General features: G+C 30.7%; 1 long non-coding RNA gene across 1 annotated transcript; it reads left to right on the top strand.

Annotated features, from left to right (window-relative positions):
- The first annotated feature begins 11,136 nt into the window (after window positions 1-11,136).
- On the top strand, window positions 11,137-11,812 carry LOC146872450 (uncharacterized). Its single transcript, XR_014983152.1, has 2 exons — window positions 11,137-11,244; window positions 11,363-11,812. It is a non-coding gene; the product is annotated as an uncharacterized LOC146872450 (long non-coding RNA).
- Window positions 11,813-12,852: the final 1,040 nt, after the last annotated feature.

Below are 12,852 nucleotides of genomic sequence, written 5' to 3'. Positions count from 1 at the left end.
TATTAATGATTATGTCATCGTGAAAATTTTCTTTCAAAAATGTAATATCATGGTAAATGCATATAATATTAGGTAAAATATAAACCAACCACGATGACAGAGAGAAAGAGAGAAAGAGAGAGAGAGAGAGAGAGAGAGAGAGAGAGAGAGAGAGAGAGATATTCGATTAGAATTCAAGTCTCGCAGGAAATAATAATATCGGCCAAGCCGGTAATTTATGTAAACCGGACTTGAAATTACCGGATTCGAATGCCGTGCGCGGGCTCTCTTACTCTGACTACGAAAATTGTGGATTCCCGTCGATACGTGTGGTGAACTGATTGTTTGTAAAGAGGACAATGCCCCTGCTTCGATTTAACGTAGGAGTACATATACGCGTTCTCCATGAAAGTAAAATTAATCAGAGTAACGACCAATTCGATCGTTACCAGTCTCGAACGAATCTCGAAAAGGATATTGATCTTATCTTTGCGTTTTTTACGTTCTACGATAGCCCATAGGATTTTATCCGTAAAAAACGCCTTTATTCGATCCCACGTATCGAACCGTAAGGAATGATATAAAAGGAATATATATATACATATAAAAAAAAAAAAAAAAAAAAAAAGAAAAAAAAAAAAGAAAAAGAAAATAGACGAAAAAACCATAACAGATTCGAAGTATACCTTTATAAGTACTTATTTATTTTTTTTTATTTCTTTTTTTTTTTCTTCCTTTTTCCTCTTTTTATTTTTATGAGTATTGTTATTTTTATGCATAGGTGTATACGCAGGTATAAACTTTTCTTTTCTTTTTTATTTCTATTCAATATTTATATTACATGGAATAGGTATGTGTATGTTTTATTTTTATATTTATATATTGTTATACGGATAATACTTTTATAACAACGAAAATCCATACTATGTTATATGTAGAATATTGTATTATTATTTGATGAAAATCGAGATAAATGCCTATATAAAAAAGTTTGACGTTTCGTTTGAGAAAAAAAACAGAAAAAGAAAGATTAATAAAGAAAACTCAAGTCACAAATATTTGCAATAATATTACACATTCGTCATATTCAGAAGTGTAAACAATAGTATTGTAAACAAAAATTCGACTCTACTTTTTTTATAATACCAATTATCCAAAGTTATGATAAAAATCATATGATATACCAATATTATAATAATAATAATAATAATAATAATAATAATAATAATAATAATAATAATAATAATAATAAAAAGTTTTTTTCCCAAAATTTACGAAAGTATTATACTTTAAGTGTTTTTTTGTTCTTTTTTGTATATTATTACATACTTTAGTAATAGATATATTTTAATAATTCTTTATATGAAATTATATTAATATTTTATAGATATATTTTAAACTTTTACATATACATATATATATACATATATGTATTAAATTTTTAAATATACATATATATATATATATATATTTATTATATACACACACTTAAAATTAATAAAAATTTATTTATGTTATATATAAATTCAATTGAAATCTTTGTGAAATATCTTTGTAAAAACTTCAAACAGAATAGTAGAGATCATTAAATAAAATTCTTTCCCTCCCTTTTCCTTTCTCTCTCTCTTTTTTTCTCTATCTCTCTCTTTCTCTATATTAACTAATGAGAGCATTCTATCCGTGATCCTAATTATTCGTTCATAATAATACGAAAGAAGAAAGAAAAAAGAAAAAAGAGAGAAAGAAAGAAGGAAAGAAATAAAGAAAGAAAGAAATAAAGAAAGAAAGAAAGAAAGAAAGAAAAAAAGAAAGAAGAAGCAACGAAATATAAAAGGAAAAGTCAAAGTTGTTAAATGATCGCGAGGCAATGCAGCAAGCTCGGACCTATTTCCGCCACAAATGCCAACTCCCGAGCGCGCTGCTAATTTCTCGGTGAACGAGAGATTTAATTAATTCGTTCATTAATTGTCCACGAAGTTGTGCGACCACCGAGAATCCCGTTACCCGCGGTCCGACTTTGTGTTTGTGATTTATCGTGAAAACAACGATATTCAGAGAATTTTCTCTCTCTCTCTCTCTCTCTCTCTCTCCTCTCTCTCTCTCTCTCTCTCTTTTTCTTTCTCTCTCTCTCTCTCTCTCTCTCTCTCTCTCTCTCTCTCTCTTTCTCACTCTCTATCATTCTTTATGTCTTTCTTATATTTTATTATTTCTCTTCTTTTTTTAACACAATTTTCATGTCCTTTCTCTCTCTCTCTCTCTCTCTCTCTCTCTCTCTCTCTGTCTCTTTCTGTTTCTTTCTCTCTGTTTTTATTTTTCATATTATTCTCACTCACTCTCGAAGAATATCTTTCTTTCATTTTCTACGAGGGCGGAGGGGGGGGGGAGGGGCGGAAATCTTACAGGAAAATATCAAAATGGGGCATCAAGCGAGAATAAGACAAGCTGTGCTGCATGGCACAGCATTGCACTGTATAGTACTATATTCCACTATACTGCACTATACTGTACTATATTGCCCATCGAATAAATGGAAACTCTTCCTTAGTAGCGAGAAGGCGCGGTCTTGCAAATTCATTTGGGCCTTGACTGTTTTTCCAGGTAGAAAACTTGCGATTCTCATGAACCGAACAATCTATCCCTCTTTTTCACTCTCTCTTTCTCTCTCTCTCTCTCTCTCTCTCTCTCTCTCTCTCTCTTTCTTTTTCTCCCTTTTACTTTATTTTTCTTTCTTTTATCCTTTTACTCGTACAAAGTACTTTCTCCATAATCTCCTATTTCGAAAAAGCATTCAAAGACTCTCTTCCTTGAAGCTTCCTCTGGAATTTCAATTTTCACTTATATTCTCTCTCTCTCTCTCTCTCTCTCTCTTTCTCTCTCTCTCTCTCTTTTTCTCGTTGTATTTAAATTCCTTATACCTGGACTGATAACAAATGCAATTACTTTAAACCTCTCTCTCTCTCTTATTCTTTCTCTCTCTCTCTCTCTCTCTCTCCCTCTCTCTCTTTCTCTCTTTTTCTCTTTCTTTCTCTTTCTCTACTTCTTTAACTAAATATCGTTCGATCAACTAAAAAGGTTCAAACGTCATCGAGTGAGTATTTAACGTCTAACAGACATGTGAGAGTAAAGGCTAATTTGTCTAATCCATCTTTCGTGCGCCTAATACTGTTATATCTACATACATACATATATACATGCGCGGAGAGAGACAGAGAGAGAGAGAGAGAAAGAGAGAGAGAGAGAGCTATAGATATTTTCCTTTCTCCTTAACGTTTCTCTAGGTTCCTACCCTTGTTTTTGGTATGATCGATGGAGAGAAACTTCGGGACAATGGATGTTCAAGGCCGTGCATGCTACATTTGTCTCGAGAGTCACGCTAAACCTTAACGTTGCCGAGGATAAAGGCATTCCGTCGAGGAGTACTCGCAATAATTCATAAAAGATGAGTAACAAGCGTTAATTTACGAGCCACCTTTACGAAATCACCGCGATAATTCCTTTTCAAATGGATCTTAACGTATCACGTATCAATTAAATCTTATTTATTCTTTCATCTATGATTTCTTTGAATCATTTTAGATCAATCTTTTTGTTTTTTTTTTGTTTTTTTTTTTGTTTCTTTTTCTTATCTTTTTATACTTGTATACATATTTCGTTTATTATATTTGTAAGAATATGCAATCGTGTATTGTATATATGTGTACATATATATATATATATGAGGTTTAATTTTATTTTGTTAACAAATACTCATAAGTTACCTTCTGTCAAAAATATTTTTTAAATATTATCCATACTTAATGCAAATGATTAATTATATTAACGTTATAAATAATTAAAATTATAATTATTCCTTTTATGTATAATTAATTTAATTATAATTTTTTATTCGTTAATCTGTTAAACAATCATATAATTCGAATAATTGTGGTACGATAATTCTACTAATATAAGTAATAATATTATATTAAAATTATATAATTATTTTGTTGAAACGAAAAATATTTCATTTAACTTATATATAAATTATTATCATTTCTTTTCCACAAAATTAATTATTACATCAATTAGTCGTATCCTAAGATAAATGATTCTTACTGTAATATATGAACAAATTTGTTATTATAATTAATTATATTAATTATATTTTAATAAATATCACGTTCTCATTTTATATCGTTTGTTATGAATATTATTGTTTCGTCCTTTAAATTATGACAAAAAATTGAATTAGTATAAAGAATAAACTATAATGATTAAATGAAATAGATGCATTATTATATACGAAAAGTGATAGTTAATAATCACATAAATCCTTTTGTATTTTACCTTATTTACACATACACACATAAACACACACACACACACACACACATATATATATACAGACAGATTATTAGATCATAGAGCGTTGTAATGTAGCCGTCATATTTATATTTTTTTATCCTTAGTTCCTTTCGTGGTTTGTTTATCGTGACAGTCGCAGCCAGGTCGTAGAAGAGTGAACATCGTTTAGGATCGACATCTTAATTATAAATGAAAGTGAATGAAAAATTGATTTATTCGTCTATATATATATATATATATATATATATATATATATATATATATATCTACATTCGTCCATATATATAACGAATGAATCTAACGAAATCTTCTACTCTAATCTAAGGTAAGTCTTAACATTCGAATACGCATGCAATAAAACACATACATAATCGAAGCAACATATATAATAAATTAAACAAAAAAATAAATTTAATATCAACCTTAATTGATTAAAGATCAAATAAAATCGTAAAAGGAAAAACTTTATTATCTAACGTAAAAATATATCGATTTTGATACGTCGTTTATTAAAGGTCAGTTTGAGATAGGAGATTGATATCGTTAGAAACATACTTTCCACTCTTGAAAGTTGAGCAGAATGTCAGCGATACGTACTTACGAGAATCTCGGGAAAAGAGAAAGAGGATAAGATGAAGGAAAAGAAGGACATCGCTGATATCAACGATTCAGTTGGACACACGAAAGCTTTTAACTTTTTCCCGTCTACGCCATTTGCGAAACTTTCAAATAAAATAAAATCTCTCTCTCTCTCTTTCTCTCTCTATATATACACACACATATATATATATATATATATATATATATATATGTATACCTATATATATAGCTGGATATGGTATATATGTATATTCGATGCAAAATGTGTGTCGAGGACATCGAAATAAAAAGTTTAACCGAACCATAGAGATCGAGGGTGGGTAAGGGTGGAATAGGGATCAGTTAGTAAAAGAAGAAGAGAAGAGAGAGAAAGAGAGAAAGAGGGAGAGAAAGAGAGAAAGAGAATGGAAAAAGTATTCTATTCGTTCTCGTCGTCGTTCCATTGGAATCCTCGCAATGGAACGACGCGACTCGTCGCGCTTCCTTGAACTATCCGTTTCCTGTACTTCCTCTTGTCCCAGGCGATTTCATACAAACTGAAAGGACAATGAAGTAAATGTCTAGTTCGACATAATCTACGATTAGTTTCTAACAATCCTTTAAACTCCTTCTATCATTATTTCTATTTCAATTATTTCTATACTTTTTATTAAGGGTAGACCGGAAAGTAATGTCGCTTTCTTAAATTAAATTCAAACGAATAAATTTTTAATTTATTGTTTATAATGTAACGTAATGTAATTTAATAATGTAATTTTTAACAATCAAATATCGACATTCGCAGAAACGACATTACTTTTCGGTCCACCTAATATTTATTATCATTATATTCTTACATATGGAAATATTTTTTTTTGTTTCTTTTTTTTCTTTTTCTTTTTTTTTTTATAAAGACGTATATTTATTTACTCGATATTATTATTAACTTATTGTAAAATATACTTTCAATGAATTTTCCTAGATTATTCTCGATCTCCTCCAACGTGATTTATTCTGTTTTTGATACTTCATGTAATATGTACGTGTGTACACGTATTGGTTACGCGTATTGATATTAATACCAATGCAGACAAGTATAATAAACTTTGAAAGCAATTTTTGAATAGAATTGTTCGATTCTGATTTGTTTTATTAACTATGTGTCACATTGATGTCACGTAATTTGAAAGTATTTTTCTTTTTTTTTTTTTTTTTTTTTTTTTTTTTTTTTAGGAAGGGGGCAGGGAGTTAGAGGAAATAAATAAATGTTGTCATTGGCATACATATGAATACTTTGAAAACGTATTTGTCAGTAAAATTTTATTTTCAATGATTGATTTTGTTTTATTAATTAAATGGTAGTGCGTTATGTTTCTCAGGAATTCTATATCGAGACATACTTTTATTCGTGAATAAAACATATGTTAAAAGTAATTTTTTTTAAATAAAATTGTTTCCTAATGATTCGTTTTAGTAATTAAATTAAGTATCGCGTTATTTAACGAAAATTCAAAAAAAATAAAAAAATTATATCGTTACTTAAGAGACGAATTTAGAATAAAAAGCGTTAGAAGAACAACTTTTTTGCTAAATGTATTGTCGATAATGTAATCTTTCTTTCTACCTTTTTACTTTTCTTTTTTTCTTTTTTTTTTTTCTTTTTTTTTTTTACAATTACGTTTCATCTGAAACAACGAATGAAACGCATACTCAAATATTATTATTTTAATTAATTTTCTTTGTTACCTTGTTACATTAATGAAACATTGTATGTAGAATTTATTAAATAAAAATCCAACGAAGAAAATTTAATTATACGAACTTTAAATTATATTATTTTAGGTTGACAGTTATAATGGAACAAAAAATAAATAAAAAAATAAATTAATTAATTAAAAAGGAAGAAATAAACGAAGTCAATTAGAACGTAAAAATATACGATTTCTCTTGAGGTTTCAACGTTTTCACGTTTCTTTTTTCTTTTTTTTTTTGTTTTTTTTTTGTTTTCTTCTTTCTTCCCTTTACTTTTTCATTTTCAAAACGATTGAATCTTCGTTGAGGGTTTAGAACGAAACGATAATTGAATGGGAAATCGATTAATTGAAAAAGCGTATCCAACGAATGGTCGTTGGAAAAATGGCGAACAACTTCGTCCAGCGAAAAGATTTTAATATCGCAGAGGTAAAGGAGGTACTCTTATTCTCCTCTTTCTTCTTCAAGGTGTTTCATATTCATAGCGCAGGTAGCTGTTCCGTTAATTTCATCGACGATGCCCACGGCCCTGGTTTTCGCATCTCGACGCTCCGTCGCCCATGGAAGCTGTTGCGGAAAGTACGAGACACAAATCCTTAATCATTCTCCACAAATTTTAATAATATAATAATGTATAAATAAGAATGAAAAAACAAAAAAAAAAAAAGAAAAAAAAAACAAGAAAAAAACAAAAATGAAAATTACGATCAAAGGCTAAAAAGTAAAGAAAATATATTTTAATGATACATCGTAAGGATTAATTTATAAATTATTAATTGTATAATATAATTTGTAATATATTAATATATAACAACGTATAAATAAGGATAAATACAAAATGAAAACTATGATCGTTATTAATCAAAGCTGAAAAAAAAAAATTAAAATACTTTTTAATCATACGTCAAATGCTTTAATTTATAAATGATTCAAATCTCAGATTGGCAAAAATTCATTGACAATTAATTTCATTGATAATTTACGTTATAAAATAAAAAGAAAAAGATCTATACAAATGATAAATACGATAAGTGTGTTTACGTGTATCAAATTAATGTAATATATTCTTCAATGATATAACAACATATAAATATGATTAAAACTAAAAAAAAATTGAGTCATGAAACAGTATAAAAAATTTTGTTGATGCAAACGTCAAAATCTCACAACGACAAAAATTCATTGATAATTCATTTCATTGATAATTATATTATAAAATAAAAAGAAAAGAAGCTTTATGAATAAAACAATAATAGATTCAAAACAATACGTGAATTAATTTAATCAAACTTTTATAGAATGAAATTAATCCGATAAGAGTATTTACGCGTATCAAATTAATGTAATATATTCTTCAATAATATAACAGCATATAAATATGATTAAAAATAAAAAATGGAGTCTATAATATTTATAAAAAAAAAAAAAAAATAATAATAATAATAATAATATTTCATGATCTATCAAAAGCATTAATTCATAAACGAAAGGATTCTAATCTCAATTTCATCGATAATTCATATTATATAATAAAAAAAAAACAAAATTACATAAATAAAAAAATGATAGAATAAAAAACTATATGTGTATTAATTTGTAGTAACTCGCTTGTATTGTACATATGATTATTTTAAAATCAATTTAATCTTTTGTATCGTATATTTAAAATTTATTTTAAAGTACAATTGTATAAAGAAAATTACTTCAACATTTATCTTCCCTTAATTCTTTCATTCTATTGCAATCTCTTTCTTGTATAGAGAAATTCATCTTTTAGTTTTCTATAAGGTAATAAAAATAATCCAGGATATGTGAGCATTAAAATCAACATCGCCGAAGCCTTATTATCCATTTGGGTTTTCCAAACCTTTGGAAAGTCCAAAGCAATAAAACAATTTTTTCTAAGTGTAACCGGTAGTTCAAATGGTAAATGCTTTTTTTGACCCAAATGTGCATTCTTCAATTGTTCATAGTACTTTCTCCTAAGGGTCATACATCAATATCGGAAATACCTGTCCTTAGGAATTCTCATCGTTCTATATGATTACCAGAAAAAAGGATTGCACAACAAATTGTGTAAAAATTTCCAATGAACTATCCTGACACGCCTACGACCAATAAGGTGGTTGCTTTCCCTTTCCTAGCACTTTTTATTTAAACTCCTCCCTTTCCACTTCCCTTTCCTAATTCATTAAAACCTTCGTGGATAGTTCAGGAAAAATTTTCAGTCAGTCTATCCGAGTCTCTCGATAAATATGCAATTCGATTTACCTCTCTCGGTTAGAAATAATTATTAAAGATACTTAATATATCTTACTAAAGAAACACTCGAAGTTATTACGCAACTAACACTCGAATCTCCAAAATGATAGTGACAACAATAATTGCAGTAAATACAGATTTTTACTATGTGACTTATATCTGTATTATATGATTCCTTCAGACGACCAACATGATATCATATGTGCATCTTCCCACATTTATATCAAAAGGACCAGAACTCTGGTTCTCTGCAGTGGAAAAAAAATTCTATTATGTTGTAACAATATTAGAACCTCGCTCTGCACGTGAAATTAGTGACATTATAGTAAACGAGCCAACTGAAGCATATGAGACATTGAAGGGAGACCTTATCAAACGTCTCAGTTCATTTCAAGAGCAAAAAATGCGCCGTCTGATTGAGGGAAAGAAGATAGGTAACAGAAGTCCATAGCAATTTTTACTACACTGCCGAGGACTGCAGGAACGTCAGTAACAGACTCGGAACTTCAGAAGATTTGGATTGGTCGTTTTCCCACGAATTCACAAACAATCCTTGTCGCTCAAAAGGATCTAAATCTGGATAAATTGACCAACATAATGGATCCCATCAGTAACGTCACCATAAGCCACCGACAGTTGCTCAGACGACATTCTCTCGACATAACTGCAACATCTAACCCATCTGTTCCAGCAGGAAATTAGCTCCATACATGGATAGTTATGGTACCAAGGTTCTTGGACATATGGTATTTCAAGTACTATATCCAGACCGTTTGTCACTTTACAATTTCGTCAAACTATATTCAATAGTTTACACCGTTTATCTCATCCTGGACTTAATACATTTGTGAAACACTTAACCAAATGTTGTTACCTCAAGAGGGACGCATTTACGAGAATGTTTCAAATACACGTCTCACACGGGAACAGCGATGATTGACGATTAGCATGGAGAAACTTCTCCGACATTTCCTAATCGTCAGACCCCACTGATCACGATGAATAAGAGCGATAGCACAAAACTAAGGTACCCTGTAAGCAAAATACCGCTCACCACGTTCTCTCAAATCGACGAAGGCGAATTTTTTCGAAGACTCCCATAAATCTCATGAAATAGATGCGTGAAAATAAATATTGCGCAAATAGAAGTTAACAAACTATATTTGTTGAAGTGTGATAGAATTGTTGGTGTTCTTGTGGAATAATGTAAAGTTAGTATTGCTAATAATTTCTCAAGGAGTGATAACCAGTACTGTATAATAAGATTCTAAGGTCTGGTTGATATGAGTCCGAAAGATGTAGATTGACTTATTGGCATCTCTCGAAGTACCCGTGAAGATAGAAATGAAATTACGGAAGAGAAAGAGAAGGATTGAATTGAAATACAACCAGAGCATAGAAAAGGGAAGAAGTATGTCTACAAATCGGGAGCCGGCCATGATAGTTCGTTGACATGTTTAAACAATTCCATGTGTACCCCTTTTGTTCTGATAATCATATAGACTAGAGAGCATCAATGGATATTTCAAGGATAGATGCAAAACAAGCTTTGGATCGTCAAGCATGGACAATTACTTCCACTATTTATTTAGTGGCTGGTTAGACACATTATTGAGGCTGTGTACTTGACTAAAAAGTGTCTAAGCTCAAACAAAGTTGGCATCGTGTATTTTATATATGTTCTTTCTTAGCGAGTATTCAACCAAATCTCATGGGCAGATATTTCCAGTAGTGATATATGACAATTAGGAGAAAATACTGTTAATAACTAAAAGCACGAACGTGTGTGTGTCAATATACCGGTCCCCTTGAACGATCACGCTCAAAACAAAAGAAAAAAAAGAAAATATATTCTTTGGAAATTCATTAAGATGAAATATTCGACATGAAATGATAGATTGATGCTATATCTGAATGTCCTCATGTTCGTTTGGATCGTTACTACGCTAACGATGCCATCTTTGCCTCTATTAGGCAATTAAACTTCCTAACAGATGCAAATCATCTTCGAGCAACAGCGTATTATCTAGCGGCAAATGGAATGGTCGACAAATTTTACCGTCAACTTGAAGTAGCTATCACATGCCATCAAAACTCACGATGTACCGAAATACTTCGTACAGTGATGCTTGGAAAACGTTCAACATAGATGAAAGACTTTCAAGAAAAGGTAGTCGAAATGCTGTATGGTGAGCCACTACGACTTCCTGGGGAATTCCTGTCATTATCGTCATCGGAAACAATCAATGATGACCCTAACAACTTTACGCACCCTTTAAGGCAGCATACTCGGAAGTTACTTCCCTGTCAGAGGTTCCAGACACGAAGGTAAGACATAGTTCGTTTTGCAAACGTCTTAAGACAACGAATTAGGTGTTGATGCGTCATGACGGACCAAAACAGCCGTTAAAACAGACATATGAAGGTTCATGTTATTTTGTTTCAGGGACAAGAAAGATGTTGATTAACATCTATGGTCGTAACCTCACAGTTTCTATAGGAAGATTAAAACCGGCAAACTACATGACAACCAATGATACAAGTGACCATAACGATAAGAACGAGCATCCAGAGTATATTATTCTCGAGAGAAGACAGCCAGTTTATTCCGTTCAACAGCCAGTTTGTTCCATTCAACAACGAGTTGTTTCTGCTTAACATTCAGTTCAGCTAATTGTAGAAGCCCCGACAGAAAAGCAAATGCGAACAGAGCTATGATTGCGCTTTCTAGAAAGTTTGTAGTAACCTTTATTACGTTTATCAGCAGACAATATGAAGATTGGCCTGCTATCGCGAATCAGTATCTGCTTATACCCCATTATTCCGTCTCGCTATCATTATGTGACAAAATTAATTCTCAGCCATGCAAACCTTAGCGGTTATCATTCCAAGTAACTTTATCATTATTAAGGAAATGCTATTGACTAATTGATTGTCGATGAAGTCTAAAAATTATTATTTATTACTGTATGATATATCGCCGCGCTAACTCGCGTAGCATCGATCCAAACGACCATGAGGACATTCAGATACAGCATCAATCGATCATTTCATGTCGAATATTTCATCTTAGTGAATTTCCAAATAATGTCTTTCCTTTTTCTTCTTTTGTTTTGAACGTGACCGTTCAAGGGGACCGGCATATTGACACACACGTTCGTGCTTTTCGTTATTTACAGTACTTTCTTCTAATTGTCATATATTATTATTGGAAATATCTGCCCATGGGAATTGGTTGGATCTTCTCTAAGGAATAGCATAGATAAAAAACACGATGCCAACTTTGTCTGGGCTTAGACACTTTAGTCAAGTACGCTGGTTCAATAATGTGTCTAGCCATCCAATAAATAAATAGTGAATGTAGTTGCCTATGCGTGACGAATCAAGGCTTGTTTTGCATCTATCCTTGAAATATCCATTGATGCTCTCTAGTCTATATGATTATCAGAACAAAAGTGGTCCACATGGAATTGTTTAGGCATTTCAACGAACTATCATGACCAGCCTCCGACTGGTAGACATATTTTTTCCCTTTTCTATGCTCTGATTGTATTTCAATTCAATCCTTCTCTTTCTCTTCCGTAATTTCATTTCTATCTTCGCGGGTACTTCGAAATATGCCAATAAATCAATCAATCTATATCTTTCTGGCTTACATCATTCAGTTGTCTGAATCTTATTAAACATTACTAGGTATTGCCTCTTTAGAAATTATTAGCATTACTAACTATACGTTATTACATGAGAACACTTATTGTTATTATCGCTTATAGTTATATTCAACAAGTATACTGTGATAATATCAATTTGCACAATATTTATTAACGCGCATCTATTTGCTTATTAGTCTCTTTTAATTTCTCGATATTCATACATTTCACTTAACATCTCATGATCAGAAATAAATATTAAATATAATTATATATAATAATAAGT

The sequence above is a fragment of the Vespa mandarinia genome, chromosome 17 (genome assembly GCF_050613455.1).
Source record: "Vespa mandarinia isolate Hongniang chromosome 17, ASM5061345v1, whole genome shotgun sequence".
Lineage (NCBI taxonomy): Eukaryota > Metazoa > Arthropoda > Insecta > Hymenoptera > Vespidae > Vespa > Vespa mandarinia.
This window is presented reverse-complemented; position numbering and strand designations above follow the sequence as displayed.